The sequence below is a fragment of the Neopsephotus bourkii genome, unplaced genomic scaffold, assembly GCF_033783945.1.
Source record: "Neopsephotus bourkii isolate Nb327-2 ecotype Australia unplaced genomic scaffold, CSIRO-AGI_Nbou_v1 NB_348, whole genome shotgun sequence".
Lineage (NCBI taxonomy): Eukaryota > Metazoa > Chordata > Aves > Psittaciformes > Psittacidae > Neopsephotus > Neopsephotus bourkii.
Window position 1 is genome coordinate 107,906 of NW_026900854.1, and position 22,277 is coordinate 130,182.

General features: G+C 43.2%; 1 long non-coding RNA gene across 2 annotated transcripts in view; it reads left to right on the top strand.

The window, feature by feature from the left end:
• The window catches only part of LOC133209588 (uncharacterized), a 53,725-nt gene that overhangs the window by 18,798 nt on the left and 12,650 nt on the right, over positions 1-22,277 (top strand). For both annotated transcript variants that reach the window (XR_009724685.1, XR_009724686.1), the window contains exons 2-3: positions 9,915-10,010; positions 15,208-15,307. This is a non-coding gene — a long non-coding RNA (uncharacterized LOC133209588). The remainder of the gene's footprint in view (positions 1-9,914; positions 10,011-15,207; positions 15,308-22,277) is intronic.

The window sequence follows — 22,277 nt, forward strand, 5'->3', positions numbered from 1 at the left end:
CAGGCTTTGAGCAGTTCCTTTCACTGACTTTAAGGCATACTGTTATTATTCTAGTTCTCATGCCTCACTTCTTATTTATTCATAAATTAGGTGTTTGCCAGAGAAAATACTTTCATGCCCTTCTGATGGTGCAGGTACAGGAGAGTGAGCTGCAAAAAAAAATCACCACCCCAAAACCTTTTGAGCAATATTTATGGACTTTTGAAAATTGAGATACTTGGGGGCAAAAAAGGCTGCTTTCCTTTTTAATTTCCAGGCTGAAAGCTTTTCATTTTCCAGGCTGAAAGCTTTTGATAGTTTATCTAATGGTTTACCTGTCTAATAATTACACAGCTTTTGTATGTTTTAGCAGGATAAATAGAAATGTATGTTTTCAGTGAATCACCTAGGAAAACAACTTGTATTTCCACATTTCTTTCTGCACGTTCATCTCCTATGGTACTGTGGATGAGTGCGGAACCTGGGTTTCTTTCTGCAGTCTCAGAACTGACCATCTCTTAAGCTGTACTTGCAATAGCTTCTGCTCTCTGACCCACAACAAATCCTTTAGCTCACAGGGAAGTGTTAATCCAAAAACTTCAAAGCCTAGCTTTAAAAAATCCTAGTTTAGGAGATGCTTGAGCTGCAGGCTGGTGTGGTTCAGGATACTGTGTTGAGGAAGCAGCTTTATGCACCAACCCCATTGCTATTTTGCCAGACATCTACTGTTAGTCCTTTCAGGTACAGGAGCAGATTTTGGTGGACTTGAGTCTGCTGTTTTATTGTTTTGTGACCCAAGGACAGATCTTTCGCAGAATCAGACCACTATCTTTACCATCAGCCAACAAATCCTCTCTAACAAGTGGTGTTTTGCCTTTGTGTGTCCTTGTTACGGAAGGACTGTAGCTCTTGTAAAGACTTCCTAGGATGCACTTGGTTCTTTGGGATTCTATATAGACATGATACAAAGCAAGATCCTTTCTCTGCTGTAAGTGAACATGTCGTGTGGCCACAGTAGTCTTGATCCACAAAAGATGCCTTTCCTGCCTCAGTTACTTTGGTAAAGCATCAGCTGTTAATGATGATTTGGAATATATGTGTGTGTGTATGTGTATGTATCTGTTGACATGCAAGAGCCACTAGCTGCTACTGACATGAGCTGATGTATTTGCAGTGCAATAACAGGAGAAGCTGGTGGTGCTTTTTTTCCTTCTGGTTTCTTTCAGTGCCACTCAGAAGTGGGACAGATACTAAAAAAATGGTAAAACCCTCCAAGAATTTGGCTCTTTGGGCATTCCTGAGTGCTCTTCCTTTGGCTTTCTCTCCTCATGTTCTGAGTTTTGGCTTCTGAACTTATTAAAAGGCTTGTAGCTCTTCAGGAGCTTTTAAAAAAAAGCTGTCTTCCCAAAAGGTTTCAGCAACCATCTGCATTCTCTTTTTTGATAGGTCTTCATTAAAAAGCAACCACCCCTCTCCTTAATCCTACACTTCAGTTCAGGTGGGATGAGGGGTCCTGCACTGGATTTTTTGTTGGGTTTTTTGCGGTTTTTTTTTTCCTTTTCTTTCTTGTTTCTTTCCTTCTCTTCTTCTCCTGCACCTTTTCGTACACAGAATCACAGACTGGTTTGGGTTAGAAAAGACCATCTAGTTCTAACTCCCTGCCATGGGCAGGGATGCCTCACACTGGACCACGTTGCCCAAGGCTCTGTCCAACCTGTCCTTAAAAACTGCCAGGGATGGAGCATTCGCCACTTCTTTGGGCAACCTGTGCCAGTGCCTCACCACCCTCACAGTAAAGAACTTCTTCCTTATATCTATACATATATACATGCAGACAACTGCCTTTATTCTTCTGCTTCTTTTCTCCTTGTGGTTCTGAGGTCTCTTGGTTCTGCTGAGAGCATTACCTGCAGTACCTGCCCCTCACTGACCCCAGGAAAACATACCCTCTTCCATGTGAGCAAAATCTAAAGGCTATGGCTACCTTCTTGCTGCTAATGCTGACTCCTTTCATCTGTCTGAACAAATTTTAGGTTCTGTGCACATTTCTGTAAGCTCCTTTATTTTCATGCTAGCAGAATGAATCTAAACTCCCACTCTCAGCAGGCTGTTCTCAGCCAGAATATTGTTTTCAAACTGAGGCAACACCCTGTTTACATAGATAAGCAAATTCACAGTCTGCAGAGCTTCCAGTCAGTGAACAGTGAGGGACTGGGAAGCACGTTTCACAACACATTGCTTCTTCTGAAGGGGAATCGGATTTATTTTTTCCCTTTCTGAAGAGCTGAAACATGGAACATATGCCTCTTGGCCAGCCATTCTTTCCCACAAACACTGCTTCCCAGGTTCAAACCAGCTCAGTTAGGTTACTGCGTGTGCATGCCTCTTGATGCCTGCCTGCCCAGGCCCGTGTACAGGGCACACAGGGAGCTGTTGAACAAGTCAGACTCCACTGTGGACCTGGGATGTGCCCCCCAGGCATTTTCTGTAGCTTGGTTGCTTGTTTAAATCATTGTAGTAAGAGGGCTGCTTTTCTTACATCCTCAAAGTGCAACAGTCTGTGGGGAAAAAAACAAAACCAAACCAAATTTGTGCATGCTCTGGTGTCCCAGGTTAGTATCCAGCAGCGCTCTCAGTGGCTGGAATCCAGCATTTAGGTCTGAGCTGGGAAAGCATATGGAGATGCTATCTAACTCCTGTGGTCAGAGCTTGAAGATACTTGAAGGAAGGAAAAAAACCCAAGGTAAACATAAATTTTGTGTTTGCATGAGTGTGTGTAAGGATCTCTTGTCTTCTGGGTTGTTTTTTTTCATTTGCATTTACCTTTACACCGCATCCTGCTTCTTTCGGAGAGATGAGAAGAAAGCAGAGTAAAGGCTGATGTGATCCTCTGTACTTGTTCTCTAAGTCCTCTTCTTTTGTTTTCCTCTTTTGTTCAGTAGTGGGAAACAGTTAAAGGTAAAAAAAGGTAAAAGTTGGGTTTCTTTCCCTTCCCTGAGAAGGAAACTGGAGTTATTTCAGACATATTCCAAGTTTTAGGAATGTCTCAAAGTTAGCATAAGAAAGAGAATGGTGTTTCCAGATGAAAATACAGGAGTGTGTGCAGAGCATGTTGTATGCTTGCTTTACTGAGGGTTCTATCTCTCTACTGAGAGGATGATGTATTTCTGCTGTACCTTGCCTTCTTCACCCCAAATCAAAGGGTGAAAAAGGTAAATCCCAACCTGCAAGCCTGTGGGTGTTGTATGCTATTTTCACACCCATATAGCCAGAAGAACAGGGCAGCAATTTGTTCTTGCTTGTAAAGCAGAGATGGTAATAGCATCTGGTTTCAAGATAGAGACGTGAGGTCCTTTCTCTGACTACCATTGTCCACTGGTATTTCTATTAGATGTAACATGATCTACAGGTGGCAAATAAGGCCAAAAATTGAACAGCAGAAATAAATTCCTACTCATTAAAAATATATTTCAACTGGTAATGTATCTGATGCCTGTCCCTTTCAGCCCAGCTGTGCTTGTTCCTCTGAGTCCCCACCTGTGATACCGGCCATATGAAGAGCTTCCTCAGTGAATTAGTGACTGACTTCTAAATATTGTCTGTCTTTGCTTTCCCATTGTCGACCCCCAGTCTGGCATGCTGTGAAAGTTGTTTCAAGACTGTTTCACTAGACAGCAAGGCTGGCCTCTTTATATATTCTCTCTCTTCAGCTCGACTGCACTTGGACACATCTTCATTGCAATCATTTCAGTCAGTCTCTTCTCCCAAGTAACAAGTGACAGGACAAGAGGTAATGGCCTGAATTTGCACCAGTGAAGGTTTTGGTTAGATATTATGAAGAATTTCTTCACCAAAAGTGTAGTCAGACTTTGGAACAGGCTGCCCAGGGCAGTGAGAGTCATCATTCCTGGAAGTGTTCACAAACTGTGTAGATGAGGCCCTTAGTGTCATGTTTTAGTGGTGGTCTTGTCAGTGCTGGGGTAATGGTTGGACTTGATCATCTTAAAGGTGTTTTCCAACCTGGTTAATTCTACGTTTCTATGATTTGCCATCTTGTAGGCCCCAGTGCAGCTACGCCCTTTGGATGAAGTTATAAAACATCTGTAATTAGTGTGTGGGGCTTGCCTACAAACTGATGAGGAGGTGGTGAGGGAAACGCCTGTATTAAAACATTTTCGTCCAGGGTAGGAATGTTCTCAGTTAAGGAGAGAGGAAAGTTCAGGAGAGCTGGCAGTTCTCATACGATAACACATGTACTTTTTAATCCTTAGAAAGTACCTGTTGAATTTTCCCCCTCCCAGGGATGCCAATTGGTCTTACAATGTGAATCCTTGCTGTACACTTTAGAATCATAGAATGGTTTCGGTTGTAAAGGATGTTAAGATCATCCAGTTCCAAACTCCTGCCATCGGCAGAGATGCCTTGTACTAGACCATGTTGTGCAAGACTCTGTCCAACCTGGCCTTGAACACTGCCAGGGATCCAAATTACCTGAACTTCTAGTAATTTTTGAGGAAAAAAAAAATAAAAACAAGCATTCAAACAGCTCAGTGCGTCCGAGTTTCACCTCTGCTGGAAGTATCTTTGTTCCATGTTTGTCCCCATCTAACTGTCCTCCTTCCAATGTTTCTAACCGATGGGTGTAAACTGAAACAGCAGAAGTTCAGGTTAGATATAAGGAGCAAGTTCTTTACTCTGAGGTTGGTGAGGGACTGGCAAGGTTGCCCAAAGAAAAGAAGGGGGGAATGCTCCATCCCTGGCAGTGTTCAAGGCTAGGTTGAACAGGGCCTTGGGTGACATGGTTTAGTGTGAGGTGTCCCTGCCCATGTCAGGGGGTTGGAACTGGATGATCTTAAGGTCCTTTCCAACGCAAACCATTCTATAATAGCATAGGACACAGTTTTGGGTTGAGTGAAGCCAGTGTAAATTTCACTTATTTTGATGCTTGCTTATGGGAGAAACACACTTCCTGGAATGGTAGGGCTGCTCGCTGAAAATGAAACGGTAATGGGAACAGATTTGTGCAAATGCTCCATTCTTCTCAGGGGCAAAAAGCTACGGCACAGCTAAGAATTTTAGAATAACTTAAGAAAATTCAAGCTGATGCAAGTTTAATGAGTGAATGCTTAGAGATGGTATGAAACGAATGCAGGATGAGGAAAAAGGCAAACAATGTGGATGGATGAGAAGGATCAAAGGCCTTTAGTTTTGAGAGAGGCCTCAAAAATGTACCTTTAACACAGAAGTGGGGTTTTTTTTACATATTCTGGTTGCTCTCTTGAAGTTAGTAAAGCAATTTTGACTGTAGTCTCTATGCTTATCTGTAGTTATATGTTGATTCATAGCTGATAATAGATGAATGTTTTGCTAGAAAATTCATTTTATAAGCAGAAGAGCTTTGCAAGGTAGCCCTCTGGTTAACATTGCAAATAATACTGGAACATCTGCCATCTTTTTTAAATAATTACGTCATACAGCACAAGTCAAGGTGCTGTATTCAAGTTTCATTTTAAACCGGCTGTTCTGAAGAACGATGAATCCCTGTTCAAGACCCAGGACATAGACCTACTCATTTCTAAGTATACAGTTGCCTTGCTCTTGCTGTATGTTGGGGACAGTCTTGCTGTTCCAGTTGCCTCATCTCTATCCTTACCTGTCTCTCTAGGCATACAAATCAGATGTTCAAACCAGAGGGTGCTGGGGTTGGAGAGGAGATTGTCCTATGTATCACAGGAGACTCTCCTGGCTCTTCTGTCATCAGCGTTGATGGTACAGAATTACCAAATGAGTAACGTGTTCTTTGACGGAATTAAATATGAAATTGGAAAAGAAACCATATATCATGTATAATAAAGGCTTGCCAGATAAACCTTTACACTCCAGAAATCTGATGCTGCTAAAATAAAGGATGTTTTCTGAAAGAGTTCCAGATGGTGTTGTTTCCATTTCCCCCACATCCAAAAAGGAGTATCACTTGATTTCAGTTGGTAAAAAATAAGCATGTACAGCTTACAAATTCTTGCATGTCACGTACCTAATAACCTCTACACTCAGCATTTATTTTTTCTCACATGGATCCCAGGATGCAAGAACCTTTCTGTCTTGCAAGTCCACACTCATCCCACTCGTTCTTTTTGCTTTTGTGTTGTGGTAGGCTGTAAAAAACAATTGCCTCCTATGAACCCATGGTCTGTTCAGTTGGAATATAAAGCAAACAAATGGTAAAGGAACAGAGGAGGAGTAAAGAGCAAATGAGAGTAAAAATCAAGGTTTCTCAGCAGCAAGTGATGTAGAAGTCACACTATTTTAGTCAGCTTTAGTTCTAGGCACAGATTTTTGTTCTGCTGTTTGTTTGCTTGTATTTAAATGATCAGATTTTTGTTCTGCAACTCATTGGCTGTTAGGAACGAAACAATACAGGGGTTGTCTGGCAAGAGAGAGGGCTAGTGCAGTCTGCTTGGCTCTCTAGTCCTAGCACAGAGCAGAGAGGTGTATAGTAACCATTTTCCAGTTGTCATCTTTCCAAACAGCTCAAAATCTGCTGTGAATATTAAGTTGAATAAGTTTTAGTTTGGCTGTAGAGGTGCATCCCAAATCTAATAGCATTGTCACTCTTCCTTTTTGTGTCTAGTGATTACTGCACGGACAGTAGCATTGCAGAATGGCCAGACAGAGCCACCCTTGCACAAACTAGGTGTCCAACAGCTTCAGGATTGTGTGTGGGGCTGGAAGAGATGGCGGAGGACCTGCAGGAAGACCCTTCCCAAGTGGCAGCAGGAGACATGGGGAATACACAAGGGCATATTGCATTCACACTGCGTTTGTATATATTTTTGCTGCAATGCTGCCAAGCTTGTGTTAAGAACATGCCTTAATATGCCACAATTTAGGTGTCTTAAATCCTAACAGAAGCCTGGTCCAGGTAAAGTTGAAAATGTTTATATAGTCTCTAAATTTGTTTCTATACCGAAATCAGCACACATATCTGTGTTTCTGTTCTTCATTTGTGGCCACCTTTGTGTTTTCACAGAGGTGTCCTTTCCATTTTCACAAAGACACACACAAAAAAATTCACAAATCTTCCTTTGTTTTGGAAATACTCATTGCCAGGAGGTGTCTGCACACATTGACTCTGTGCACAAACTGACAGCAGATGACTTGGAAGTCTGCTTCAGTGGGAAGAAAAGACCTTTCCCTCAGAAAACTGACCTGAGGTATTTATCTTGACTTTGTTTTCATTTATTTGCATGTAGGTGATCTATCAAGAAAAATATAATTTTTTTTTATGTATGGAGGTAGCTTATGGAAGTGGTTTTCACTGAAAGACAAACATAACAGATCAGAATTAGTTGTACAGAACAGCTTTAAGAAGGGTCTCTGTCATATTTATTTGGTTCAGAGCATAAAACTTAACAAGGACATTACAACCATTGCCTCTCTCTGCATCTCTCATTACCCTGAGGAGTCTGTAAGTAGCAATATGGATGCCAGAGAGGGACTCTTCATCAGGGACTGTAGCGACAGGACAAGAGGTTGAAACTGAAACAAGGGAAGTTCAGGTTAGATATAAGGAAGAAGTTCTTTACTGTGAGGGTGGTGAGGAACTGGAACAGGTTGCTCAGAGAAGAGTGAATGCTCCATCCCTGCTGCCGTTCAGTGTCAGGCTGAACAGGGCCTAGGGCAGCATGTTCCAGTATCCTTTCCAACCCAAACCATTCTATGATTCTGGGACATGCTCTGATCAGTGCTAGCATGCTTCCTGAGTGCCATCGGTCACATTGCTGAAGGCAGCAATTGGCCTGCTCTCCACAGAGTCCGTGGAGGATGCTTTGCTTTGAAAGTGGGCCACCTGCAAAAGTCTTCCGGTGGCATGTAAGATTGTGTGTTACCTGTGACTAATGGGAAACATCATTGATGTGCTTCTTCCTGAATAATTTGTTTTCCTTAAAATTCATCCTGTGCCTGAGTCTGAGAGATGTGTGCACTTATTTTGGTGAAGGCCAAATTGAAGAGGCTTGATGCAGCCAATCTTGCAGTCTGAGTGAGGCCTAGGACCGTGCTTGGTGCTAAAGCAGTGTGTACTACTGCAGGCAGGTGCTATTCAGGAGGAGGAAGGAGATGGTACACATCTTAGAAGGGAAGAAGTGTCAATAACTAGCAGCAGCGTCATGTGCAGTCACTATCTCCCGGTGGAAAGATGCCAGTACAAGGGAGTTAATGCCTTTTGTCTGTCTTCTAAGAGTGGTTTTCAGTAATGCAAATCACTCCAAATAGTGTTGAGACAAATTCTGGCATGTGTTCTAGAGGGAGAAAGCAGAAATGTTTGTTGGAAGGGACAAGTGGGCTGGTGAAGGTTTTGCATGATTCGTTCACAGGACAGCAGATGTCAGCAATGAGGCAGAGATACTGAAGCCTCTCAGCACTGCCTGAGGTGGGAAGTAACACGCCTGATTTTCTGCTTTTCAGTTGCCGGCATGGATCAGACAGTGTCTGTTTATGATCAAATTAAGAACAGGACTGAACACAACATTGTGCCTGCTTTGCATATGATGGCCTTTCTACATATTAGGATTTTATTAGTGACTCATATATAAGCCTTTTTCAATTATTGTCATCATATCTAATAGGAAATGTCACTGCTGTATCCAGTAGGTGTGCTTCGTCCTGGTTATTCTGAGTTGAAAAAGTTTCATTTGATGTATGCTTCAATCTCTTCTTTCAAATATGGAAACCTGTACTTTGCTCCAGTACACTTTTTTTCCTCAGCTGTCCTTCCTGTTTTTCTGAGGCAGTCAGAAGGTACTAAACTTGCTCTTAAAGGACTCTCTGAATCAGATTCTTGTTCACAATGTGAAGTAAAAATGTTTGTACTTTAAATCTGGTAGGTAATATCAGAGGCTCTCATATTTTATCTACATGGTTTGTCTGAGGTTTTTTGCCATTTTATTGAATTGCCCTATCAAGGGAGCATTATTTATGTGATATAATACTCATTCAGTTCCTGTTTTAAATGAAAGGAATGTGTCAGGCAGTCAGTTCTTGAGAGGTCTGGAATCTGGATTGTAATTGAATCCATTCCCTCTCATCTAGTTTATGTACTCTGATAAGAAAGAAGTGTAACACAATTTGTTCAAAGAAAATGGAGAATGTTCACTCTATGACACCATACCAGAAAAGTTCTCTGAAGGAAGAACCACTGCAGAAGGGGAGGTTGGGCTCCCTTCTGTCTGATCAGCCTAGTGAAAGAGGATGTAATTAACATCTTGCAGTAGAGTTGTACTGTTTCAATTTTGTATGAGCTCCTGCCCTGTGTTTTCATTAGCAGTGTGGCAGTATGCTAGACATGATGGTTTTGATACTGTACACTGTAGCCTTCCATACTTATGCTTGGCTTGTTGTTGATGGGGTTTCAATTCATCTTACTAGTTGTGCACATTCTTCTATAAAACAGAGGCAGGGAAGGAGCCATTTGCTGTAGAACAGGTGTCCTAGATTTTCCACTGAACTAAGGGGCTGAAATTACTGTCTTGGAAGCAGCAAAACTCCCTTGGTTTTGGCCTTGGCATGCAACAGTCTGAGCAGGGGAGGTCCAACATTCAGTGTTTGTGGTGATGCACCTCATCTGCAACAGAAGGGCATCATGACACATTGGATATTTTCAGATACAGCATGTTGTATATTGGCAAGAACCATCCCATCAGGTTCTGCCCTTCTCCACTTGTAGTTCAGCTGTGGTCTGTTCTGGCTGCAAGTGGGAGCAGCACTTGGCAGTCATTCAGTAACTGGGGTTGGAATTCCCTCCCATTTTATTGTCTGGTACATTCTAAGATACCATGTGTTAATCTATAAAGACCTGTAGGCCAAATTGTGGCCAGCAATATGTTCCCAAGCATGGAGCATGAGGAAACTTCTCCCTTCCCTGCTGTATCCCACAGACCTGCAAGCAGTTTACAGAGCAGCCCTGCCCCTACCGCACATTCCCAGGCAAGAGCTGAGAGGACTACAAGTTGAAACTCAATTTCAGGAGAAATGTAGGAACATCCTGAGTTTCTAAAATGTGTAATCTCCAACCTTGGAAAGGATTAGGCAGACTCCACCCCCTCATTTGCAGGGATTACCATGCTGCTAGTAATATTACAGTGTAAAAGAATCCAGGGTTGAGAAAAAAAAACACAAAACAACATAGAATCACAGAATGGAGAATGGTTTGGGTTAGAAAGGACCGTAAGATCATCCTGTTCCAACCACCTGCCATGGGCAGGGATGCCTCACACTCGACCATTTTGCCCAAGGCTCTGTCCAACCTGGCCTTGAACGCTGCTAGAGATGGAGCATTTACCACTTCTCTGGGCAGCCAATTCCAGTGCCTTGACACCCTCAAAAGCTTCTCAACATCCCAGTTTCATAAGGACTTTGCCATGGCTAATAGAGTAGGTTTCATTGGATCTCTTTGAAAAAGGATGCTGGTTTCAAGCAGTTTGACAAGGGCAATACTAAACTGTCTTTGGTTACAACAATGTTCTGTGTTTGTTGACCAATACCCAAATAATACCAAGCCAGTTGCTGCTGAGACTTTGGTGCAGTGGTAGCTGAAGGGTGTGAAACCAGGGAACCCAGGTGAGAAGATGCCAGTGAAGGCTGGTGTTGCCCCAGTTATGTTGGCTGGAGTCCTTCTCTAGCCATATTGTGGGGCAAATGTCCTTGCTGTTTATCTGTGACTCCAGAGTCCTTCCTTGTATAATGGTGTTCATAGAATCATAGAATGGTTTGGATTGGAAAGGACCTTAGGATCATCTAGTTCCAACCCCTTGCTGTGGGGGTCACCATTCATCATATATGAGCCTTGGTGTCATATTCACAGACAGGAGGGCCCAAGTTTGGAAGATTTTCTGTACCTCTGATACTGTTACTTTCAGTGGTATTTATGGCGTAGTCACCTGCTAGGTTCCACTTATGCAGGTTGATTTCTCATGTTGGGCATCCAGGATTTCTTGTCATAGTCTTTAAATCTTTTGGAGATGAAGTGAAGCCATGTGCTGACAGGAGGAGAAGGTCTGCAGAATCCAGGGGATTGTTCTTCACCACCACTTAGGTGTGTAGGGCAATGGAGAGTGAGGGCAGGTAGAGAGAGGAATACATTCAGGCTTGACATCTGCATGTGTGAGGAGAAGATTCCATTGTTGCCAACTTAGTAGATGTTTCATTTGGAGATGTATGATTCTACATCCGGCTTGTATTTAAGTACAGCAAATATTACTTTTAATTTCTCTCTCTTTTTTTTTTATAATTAAGACTTCAATCTTGTACGAAAGATAAAGTCTTCCAAGAGAAAAGATTGGCTTTTGACAGTTTTGAGCAAACTGGCTGTATGCTTTTGAACAGAGAAATGGAAACTACAAAATGCTAAAATCTTAGGAGAGGAAAAATTGTAATGTAAGGAAAAAGCTATTTTTTGCTCCTTGTCAGTGCAGTTGAACTATCACTGGACAGAACGAAGGAGAACAGTAGGAAAAGCCTCTCAGAAAACAGAAATTGTCCTGGAACTTGTCTGGAATGTGATTTGGGTTAAGGCTTCTGAGTGCAATCTGAGAATCATAAATGATTCACGGCTTTTTACGTGTGAAGACAGTGTTATGATGCACAGACAGATGCATTCGGCAGCGGGACCTAAATGCAACAGCTCTTTTTCCTCTTGCTAATTGACTGAAAACAAAGGGAACAGTTTTGCAGTGTTTTCCTGTGCATTCATGCGTTCCAAGGGAGCTCTGCAGGCCATGAGATCAAATCCTATACATCCTGCTTCACCAGGTAGCCACGTAGTTTCCTACCAGCCTCAGTTCTCACTTAATGTGGACCAGAAATGATACTGAATTTATCTCTGCAATGCTGACAGTAGTTATGTGCCAGTGCTGTCAGGCTGGTTTTTATCAAGCTTTTCTGAATCATCCTGTTGTTTGTGTTAGAGCTGTCAGTCCACGTGCTGCAAACCTAGCAACTCTCACGCGTGGAGGATGTGCTGAATACTCTCAAGCTGCAGTGTTAAAGCCTTTAATGGCTTCCTGGTATGGCTGTATTGTCATTAATAATATTAGAAACGAGAACAGCTAATGGGTGAGGTCCCAAACAAGGGGCCTACTTAGTCATTCCATTCACTAATTCTGTATTCAGAGAAGCACTTAAAGCCTATGTTTACATGCTTTTCCAGGCCAGGGAACTGAATCAGGACCCTGAATTGGGGCATTAATTACAGAATGTATCTGCACACAAAATCGTAAGAAGAATGCAAGTTAAAACACACTGCACAATGAAGGAATGAGTGTATGAAGCACGGAGGGAGAGGCGTTGAGGCAGCACAGAGCCAAACATAGCATGGCCGTGCACTGTGCACCCTCAACGTGTCTGCTCTGACTCAGCAAGCAGCATTTCAGCTGTCACTGTGGTGGCCAACCTGGGTGTTGTTCATGAGTATCACAGTATCACAGTATCACAGTATGTTAGAGATTGGAAGGGACCTCAAAAGATCATCTAGTCCAATCCCCCTGCCGGAGCAGGAACACCTACATAAGGTTACACAGGAGCGTGTCCAGGCGGGTTTTGAATGTCTCCAAAGAAGGAGACTCCACAACCTCCCTGGGCAGCCTGTTCCAGTGTTCCGTCACCCTCACTGAGAAGAAGTTTCTTCTCAAGTTTAAGTGGAACCTCTTGTGTTCCAGTTTGTACCCATTTCCCCTTGTCCTATCATTGTTTGCCACTGAGAAGAGCCTGGCTCCATCCTCGTGACACTCCCCCTTTATATATTTATATACACTAATAAGGTCACCCCTCAGTCTCCTCTTCTCCAAACTATAGAGACCCAGCTCCCTCAGTCTTTCCTCATAAGGGAGATGCTCCACTCCCTTAATCATCTTAGTTGCCCTGCGCTGGACTCTCTCTAGCAGGTCCCTGTCCTTCTTAAACTGAGGGGCCCAGAACTGGACACAGTATTCCAGATGAGGTCTCACCAGGGCTGAGTAGAGGGGAAGGAGGACCTCTCTCGACCTACTAACCACCCCCCTTCTAATACAACCCAGGATGCCATTGGCCTTCTTGGCCACAAGGGCACAGTGTCGGCTCATGGTCACCCTGTTGTCCACCAGGACCCCCAGGTCCCTCTCCCCTACACTGCTCTCTAACAGGTCGTTCCCCAACCTATACTGGAACCTGGGGTTGTTCCTGCCCAGATGCAGGACTCTACACTTTCCCTTGTTATATTTCATCAAGTTATTCCCTGCCCAACTCTCCAGCCTGTCCAGGTCTCGCTGAATGGCAGCACAGCCTTCTGGCGTGTCAGCCACTCCTCCCAGCTTAGTGTCATCAGCAAACTTGCTGATAGTACACTCAATTCCCTCATCTAAATCATTGATGAATATATTAAATAATACTGGTCCCAGTACCGACCCTTGAGGCACTCCACTAGATACAGGCCTCCAAGTAGACTCCGCCCCATAGACTACAACTCTCTGGCTTCTCTCCTTCAGCCAGTTCACAGTCCACCTCACTACCCGATCATCCAGACCACACTTCCTCAATTTAGCTGCAAGGATGCTGTGGGAGACCGTGTCAAACGCTTTGCTGAAGTCAAGGTAGACCACATCCACCGCTCTGCCATCATCCATCCACCGTGTTATTTCCTCATAAAAGGCTACGAGATTGGTCAAGCATGACTTCCCCTTGGTGAAGCCATGTTGACTGCTCCTCATAACCCTCTTGTCCTTGATATGCCTTAAGATGGCACCAAGGATAAGGTGTTCCATCACTTTCCCAGGAATGGAGGTGAGGCTGACCGGTCTATAGTTACCTGGGTCCTCCTTCTGGCCCTTTTTGAAGACGGGAGTGACATTTGCTTTCCTCCACTCCTCAGGCACCTCCCCGTTTCCCAAAACTTGGTAAAGATGGAGAGTGGTCTAGCAATGACCTCCGCCAGTTCCCTCAGCACCCGCGGGTGCATCCCATCTGGACCCATGGATTTATGGATGTCCAGATTGCTCAACTGGTCTTTAACCCATTCCTCATCGACTAAGGCAGACCGCTCCGTTGACCTATCTTCATCTGAGGTCTCAGCAGTACAGGGCTCTTCAGGACGGCCTCCGGCAGAGTAGACAGAGACAAAGAAGGCATTAAGTAACTCTGCCATCTCTGTAATGGACATCAGAGGAAGATTTGTATTGAAGCTGTAGTGTCCCTGTAGCTCTAGGTTTGTACTCAAGCTTTGTAGTGAAACTGTAGTGTCCCACAGCTTTGCGAGTACTTTTGCTTTGTTGTTTGGACACACAAACATCAGCCAGAGCACTGTGTGCTGATCCCGTGGCAGCCTGTGATTCCTACCACACACACAGGTGCCTAAGAAACCACTTTTTCCTTCCAGTTAGACCAGGAAATAGCTGTGAATACAGTCAGTATGTCCACATTTTTTAATGGATGGTTGTATGAAATAAGTAGGACTTTCTTCAGTTGGCAGCTACATCCTAGTGAAAATGATGGCAAAATTCTGCTTGTTCCGCTGGTAACTAATGGCATTGCTGTGCCATTACTGTAGAGCTGTGCTGGGTATTGCTGAACTGTGTGTTTGGGGCAGACAAAGTTTAACTGGAGAATCACCACAACTTGCCATAAACAGGTTTTCTCTCTAATGCTGAGCAGGGTGAAGCCCCAGCCCCTGTAATCGACAGCCCGTATCTGCACCTGGCCAAGGGTTGTTTCTTGATGATTATTAACTTGCAGGAAGGAGAATTAATACTGAAGGAGGGATCTGGTTTAACTCCTTAGGAAAACTTTCCCTAAAACTTCCAAAACTATTGTTTGGAAAAGTTGTAGCATCTTAAAAATGTTTGGGGAGGGGGGAAAGGAGCAGGGAAAGACAAACAACCGCTAGTGAGCTCAGGATAACTCAGTACTTACTGGGTTTTGTGGCTGCATTTTTCAAGCTCTCCTGTCTGAGCTATGGCAATAATTACAGGTCCAGTGAAGGCTGGATGTACAGCTGTGTTTCCCACATCCCTGGTGAGGTCTCAGCAATAAGGGTCTTGAAATAAACATTTGGTTGAAAAATTCCTCAGTACCCCTGAACTGAATGTGCCTGTCTCCTGTGCTGCTGCAGCAGAGGTCTGCAAGTAATTTGATGGTGTACAAGAAAAGTATTTCCAGTTAAAAGTTTGTGTTCAGTATCACCATGTTTTCCCTTATTTTCAGATTACTGTGATGCCTGCATAATGCTGTATCATTTCTTCATGCCACTGTATCTCAGTACTTAGAAACTTTAAATCTGCATCTCTTGAGGGGTATTAAGAAGGTAACAAAAGCAGACTCCTGGCCTCTAGCAGAGATCTGCCTGGATAATAATATCTTGCTCTGTGCTTATGTTGGTTGCTAAAAAAAAAAGGGGGGGGGGGCATACACAATCTTTTTTTTGCTTGCACTGCAGAGTCCATATTCATGTTTGTGAAAATCTTTAGATGATGCACAATAGTGATTTTAATATCGAAATATCCTGAGGGCACCCATTCTTATGGAGAACAGAGGGAAGTCTGGCTGGGGAGTCAGTAAGCAAGCCTTCAGGAGGAAGCCTGAGGGCTGTGTTTCATGCCAACAGAGGATATGCCAAGCAAAAGTAAAGTACTGAGAATGTTAAAAACTTCATCATGTTCTTTTGTCTTTTTTTCCCCCCTTGCCATCAACATATATATCCCTTCCTCAACATATATGTCCCTTCTCTTCCTCCATGAAAAAAGGTATGACTTTGTTTTCCTAATCTTTAGTTTTGTTTTAAATCTTTTCCTGATTTTCTTGGTCTCTGGCTTTCCTTAACTCCCCCTGCCTCCTTTTCCCTTCTCACTCACAGAGAGCTGAGAAAGTTGGCCGTTCCTCTGGGAAGCCTTTTCACAATTTTTTGTGTTTTTAATGGAAACAAGGATCTCTCACGGTAACAGCCCCGATGTCAGCCTGTGGTGTGACAGTGGCACAGGGACAGAGGGTGACACAGCTCTCTCATGGAGCTCTCAATGCTCCCCATCGAGTCACTGCAGCTGTTCAGCACAACTCCCGGAGCTTTTCATTCTCCCTTTTATACCAGGCTCAGTGGCTGAGTGGCAGGGAGTTCCCAAGCTCCTCCAGGTGAGCCCAGCGGGGCTTGTTGAGTGCAATCCGAATCTCTCAGTCCCACTAAATTCTTCTGGTGCCTTTCCAGGGGCTGAAGTATGAGCCCAATTTAAGGGAATAATGTAATTCACTGCAGCAGTAAAGACCATACATCTGCAGGTGATGACAACTTAACTGCAAGTACTCTATGGGTCCCACAGGCTATTTTTATTACATCTCCAAAAATGACCACAAGCTAGGAAAGTGGCTTAATCCCTTTCACTGATAGGACATTTTGGGAGGGTATGTTTTTCCTCTGCTATAGGCTATCATCCCTCCAGCTGGCCCCCTTTCTGGAGTAATGCCTGGGGGCCATGGATTTAGAAGGATATTCCAGGCTGATCTAGTAACAAGGTTTGGATGTGGAAGCTGCTGCGTGCTGAGCCAAGCTGGAGTCCTGGCTGTGCCAGAAATGCATTGTTTAAGTACCGTCTGGGTAGTGCACCTGCACCTACACGCTGGAGCTGCTGCTGAGCGAAACCTTTCCCCACTCCTGCTTCTTGTTTACAACCCAGAGCAAACAGTCTCTGCAGTGCCACGGTATCTGGTCCACTGAGGTTTGTGGAATACTGATACCATGCTCTCTGAGATGTTCAGAAGCTCGGGGAAATAGTTGGGAATAAGGATTTATGGTCTTCTGCGTGCAGGCAGATTGCACATGTAACCACTGAAAATATTTCCTGAAGAACAGCAGAAGTGGTGGGAGAAAAATGGGACAGTATTTAAGGTAGTGCCCTGGTTCCAGCTGTAGCAGAGTTTTTCTCCTTCTTAATAGCTGGTGCAGTGATGTTTCTTCAACTTTACTCTGAGAACAGTGTTGATAACACACCAATGTTTTCAGTTATTGCTAAGTAATGTTTACTTCAATCAAGGACTTTCTCAGTCTCGGACTCTGCCAGTGAGGGGGGGCACGGGAAGTCAGGAGGAAGGAAAGATGGGACACCTGACCTAAACTAGCCAAAGGGTTATTCCATACCACAGCACATCATGCCCGTTATATAAACTGGGGGGATGTACCTGGAAGGCCCAGATTGCTAGTCAGGCCAGGTATCATTCTTCGGGTGGTGAGCAATTGTATTGTGCATCACTTGTGTTTATATTCTTTTCCTTTTCCACCTTTAATTTTATATTCTCTTCCCTTGTTATTTCCCTTATCATTATTATTATTGGTGGCAGCAGTAGTGGTTTGTGTTATACCTTAGTTACTGGGCTCTTCTTATCTCAGCCCGTGGGAGTTACATTCTTTAGATTCTCCTCCCCAACCCTCCAGCAGCAAGGTGGGGGGAAGGGAGGAGTGAGCGAGTGGCTCCATGGTTCTAAGTTACTGGTTGGGTTTAAAGCACAACAGGTGGGAAAGGAAAGATAATTCTTCTGTCCTTAGTAAAACCACATAATCATAGAATGGTTTGGGTTGTAAAGAACCTTCAGATCATTCAGTTCCAACCCCCTGCCATGGGCAGGGACGCCTCACACTAGACCATGTTGTCCAGGACTTTGTCTAACCTGGCCTTGAGCACTGCCAGGGATGGAGCATTTACCACTTCTCTGGGCAGCTTGTTCCAGCAACTCACTCCCCCTCACAGTGAAGAACTTCTTCCTTACGTTTAATCTGAACTTCCCCTGTTTAAGTTTAAACCCATCACCCCTTGTCCTGTCACTGCAGTCCCTGATGCAGCGTCCCTCTCTAGCATCCTTCAGATACTGGTAGGTCCCCTTCAGATACCGAAAGGCTGCTCTGAGGTCTCTATGAAGCTTCTCTTCTCCAGGCTGAACAGTCCCAATTTTCTCAGTCTGTCTAATGGTACCATTTAAAGCCCGTACTACAGTTAGCAAGGAGAGATGCTTTTTTTTTGGGGGGGGGGGGCTCGAATGTTCAACTTATTTCTCACATCATCCATTCTCACATTCTCACATCCCATGTATATCATAAAATAGTACAGGATATAATCGCAACCATTTCAACCCCAAACTGATGCAGAGGTCAGAATTTTCACAACATTTTTCATGAAAAACATACAAATTATTAATCAGACCTGTCACTTCTGCTAAAATAAACAAGGAAATAGGAACTGTCTTTTCTGTGGAATCCTCTTCCTTCATCTTCCCTCCTCTGGAAGCCCCTTCCCTCATATGCAGGGCTGAGGAACAGCCCGTGGCTTCCAACCACGACAGCCGTTGGGTTATGGGGGGAGCTCAGGGCTGTTACTGGCTATTATTTGCCAGGATGTCTGCAGGTTTGAATGTGTTTAATAGATGGGTGTTGATAGGCTTCCTGATGGAATTCTACCATGATTTTCCACTATGCTTACATTTCCACGCTGATACGTGCCTACAGATGCCTTTTGATGTTTGTGTTTCTTGCAAAATGACAACTTTACATAAAATACTGCAGTATAACACGAATTATGTTGTGTTCCATACTTTGGGAATTATGTCTTGAAGACCACAGTTGACAGATTTTAAAACAATTGTATAGGAGGCAGGAGTTGTGGTAACATATAGCTCTAGTCGGATATATAGGAACTGGTAAGTTTTCTCAACTTGTGGTTGAGAGTATCCCTTTTTCACTGCTAGACATGGCAGTATTCTGTTCTGTATACAGCGTATATATCATATTTCCAGTACTCTAAAACATTCAAATACATTAATCAGATGTGGAAAAAAAAATTATTACATCAGTTATAAATCATAATATTTGAGAATCTAACTCAAAACATTAGGGAGAGGAACAACTTATATGCTTTTTAGTTCCAAACTGCTAGAAAGTGATTAGTCTGCTCTAAGTGAAATGTTCCCATTTTTAAACATTGTGCTATCCCAGTGTTTTGGGAAGCGATCTTTGTTTTTTTTCTTGTGTACGCTCCACATACACTGTCTTCAAAGACAGATGTTTCTTGAAAGCCTTTTATGTAATTGTTCTGCCAAGTTCTGGTCCCTCTTTTATCCATGGTGGTTTGTAGCATTTCTGTCCGTGCTGCCTGGCAGGTGGGCGTTCCCCATCCTTGTGGTGTTTTTGCTTTTTGTTTTTTTCCCCTGATGATTGCTCCATTGTTGCATTTTCTTACAGTTTTACAACTGATTAGTTAAAATCATAATAATCTTACTGTAGCTCTCAAGGAACTTTATGGGTACGTTCTTTTGCAAAGGATGGCAAAAACTTTGCTCTCTCTGGTTTTATGCTGTGAAATGTTACACGTACTGACATGGGATTTGTTCCTACATTGCTCCTAAATGACAGAGAACTTCCCAGGATCTGTAAATGAGGATTCTGAATAGCCTTGTTTCAGAAACAACAGCGGATTTGGATGAAAGGGAGTTTTTGCATTCACCTCTGCAATAGGGTTTTATTCATGTGTAATATAGAATCATAGAATCATAGAATAGTTAGGGTTGGAAAGGACCTTAAGATCATCAAGTTCCAACATAAAAGGCACGGGAGGCTGCTCTTACTGAAGCTTTGTCCTGGATCTGCCTGAGATCAAGGCTATTCAATTTGTTCTTTCTCTTAGAGTCATGTTCTTTTTCAGACATTGAAGCATTTTAAGTCTTGGAGGATGCACTAAAGAAGGGATCCACTGTAGTTCTCGGAATACTGCAAAATCCCCTTTGTCCTATAAAGTATTTCTTCAACCATGGAAAATGATAAATGTGTTCAAAACCACAGTTTTTAAATATGAAACTGATGAGGGCACTTAACCATTTTCCAGGAAGCCTTCATATGCACTTCAGGCTTTACAGGACATTTACTTCTCCTTATTAGTGGGCTAATGTTTTCCCTAGTAATTATTCTGTATTTTTTCTTGCTATGGTTCAGACAAGTGCAAGCTGTTGGCTTGATACTCTCCATTTAAAATGCTTTTGTTTGGAACTAATGCTAAAAATGATCTTTTGACCTTGAAAGTCATCTCTATGTTAGTGAAGAGAGAATTAAAAAAAAACCCAAAACATGATTTGGGGGGGGTGGGGGGGGTGGAGTGACAGCCTCTGATTTTTCATTATTGCACTTGCATCTACGTTTTGTCAGATCTATTTTCCCAACAGCACTGATGTTGTTTGACACCCCACAGTGTCTCAGACAGATAAGACAGACACAGTTTGCTCATAGCACAGATAAAATTCTGCCATACCCACTGGTTGAATTGCTTTGGCTGTTTCCTCTGCATTCATTGCCATCTGTACCAGTTGCTTCTTAAGTTGCAGCTTGCTGAGGGGGTTGTTTCAGTTTATGGTTGTCTGTAGTAAGCAGTTAATACCCTCTTGATGTCTGCATATTGAAGACAAACAGGGAGAGTGGTATTCTTAAAAACTTACTTTCAGTACACTGTGTAGTCCTGTTGTATTCAATGTATTCTGTGTAGTCTGAGAAACTGGAGCCTCCATACATTTTATCCTAACAGATTTCAAAGGGATTCTGGTTATAAACTGTTTCTTATTTTAATGTGCAAGTAGATGACAGAGTTTGACTCCCTAGTTACACCTGTGTGTCTCATGTGCGTAAGATTTGCAGTCAGATTATAAACTATAAATCTGTAGTAGAGAAAAGATAAGGAATGTGAATAATCTGCATGCCATTTGCTTCATTAACATCCCAGCTCTCTCACCTTGTTTGGATTCAAATAGAAAAGTTGCCTGCCTGATGCCCTGTTATCTCTCAGCTCTGCTGCTAAACATACATTTAAATTAGGTCTATCAGTCTCCCAGATCGATAATATGTGATTTGACAGCGTTACAAACCCAATCTGTCTGCAATAGTTACGTTGATTTGAGCCATTCAAGCTACATGTTGCTGTGTGTCACACCAAGAGTTGAAATGGGCGTAGTAATGGGTTAGATCAAGTTTGTAAAAACAGAGAATAGGCACTGCCTTTTCCTGTACCAAGCATTCAGCCCTAAGAAACTAATGGATTATGCCAAGGCCAGTGTTTGCAAGGTGTGGTGCCTGAAATTAAACCTGCTGGTTTTTCAGTAACTATGTTACTTTTGAAGATTTTGGTTTTAAACTACTGGCTTTTAGTAATTCTCCCCAGCCTTAGCAGTCTCCTGGTTGCTTTGATCCCACCAAATCCTAGCAAAACACATTTTTTTCTCAACTAGTATTGGCAAGATGAAAACTGCAAAGGCCATTTTGCAGAAAATTTTACATCCTGAACCCAGAGTTTGTAATCCAGAGGTTTTCTGAGGATGTGTTTTACCATAGTCCCTCAAATCTAATCAGCTTAGGAGCGACTCTGCCAAAGATCTTTTTCCTCAAGTGTCATAGTTTAAACCCAGGCTCTAACTCAGAACCACTCAGCCGTTTGCTCACGCCCACCGCCTCCTCCCTCACTCTGCACCTGGAGAGATGGGGAGGAGAATCAAAAGAATGTAACTCCCACAGACTGAGATAAGAGCAGTTCAGTAGCTAAGGTATAACACAAATCAGTACTGCTGCCACCAATAATACTAATGATAAGGTAAATAGCAAGAGAAGAGAATACAACCGCTTACCACCTGCAGACCGATACCTAGCCTGACCTGAGCAGCAGTGTAGCCCTTCTGGGTAACTGCCCCAGTTTATATAATGGGCATGGCATGCTGTAGTATGAAATACCTCTCTGGTCAGTTTGGGTCAGGTGTCCTGTGCTTCTTCCTGGCTTCCCCTCCTCCCTGGCAGAGCATGAGACTCAGAAAGTCCTTGGTCAGAGTCAATGTTACTTAGCAACAACTGAAAACATCGGTGTTACCAGCGTTGTTCCCAGGCTGAAAGACAAAAAGCACTGCACCAGCTGCTAAGAAGGAGAAAAATGACTGCTACTGCTGAACCCAGGACATCAAGACAAGGTAGTCCTTTCCTAAATAGCTGGTATTTTTGCCACTTGAAGGGCAGTTAAGTTGTTTGAGATGGGAACTCATTATGCACCCTCATCTCTTCTGCTCCTGTGTATTTAAGAGCTGAGGTCACTGTGATATAGATAAGATCTTGAACATATTGCAGAAATGGGGAATTAGAGGGAGGCAGGAGGGAGTTTTAGACCAATATTTTGAATATGTGCCTGCCCTGTGTTCAGCAGTAGCAGTCATTTTTCTCCTTCTTAGTAGCTGGTGCACTGCTATGTCTTTGACTTTAGTCTGAGAACAGTGCTAAT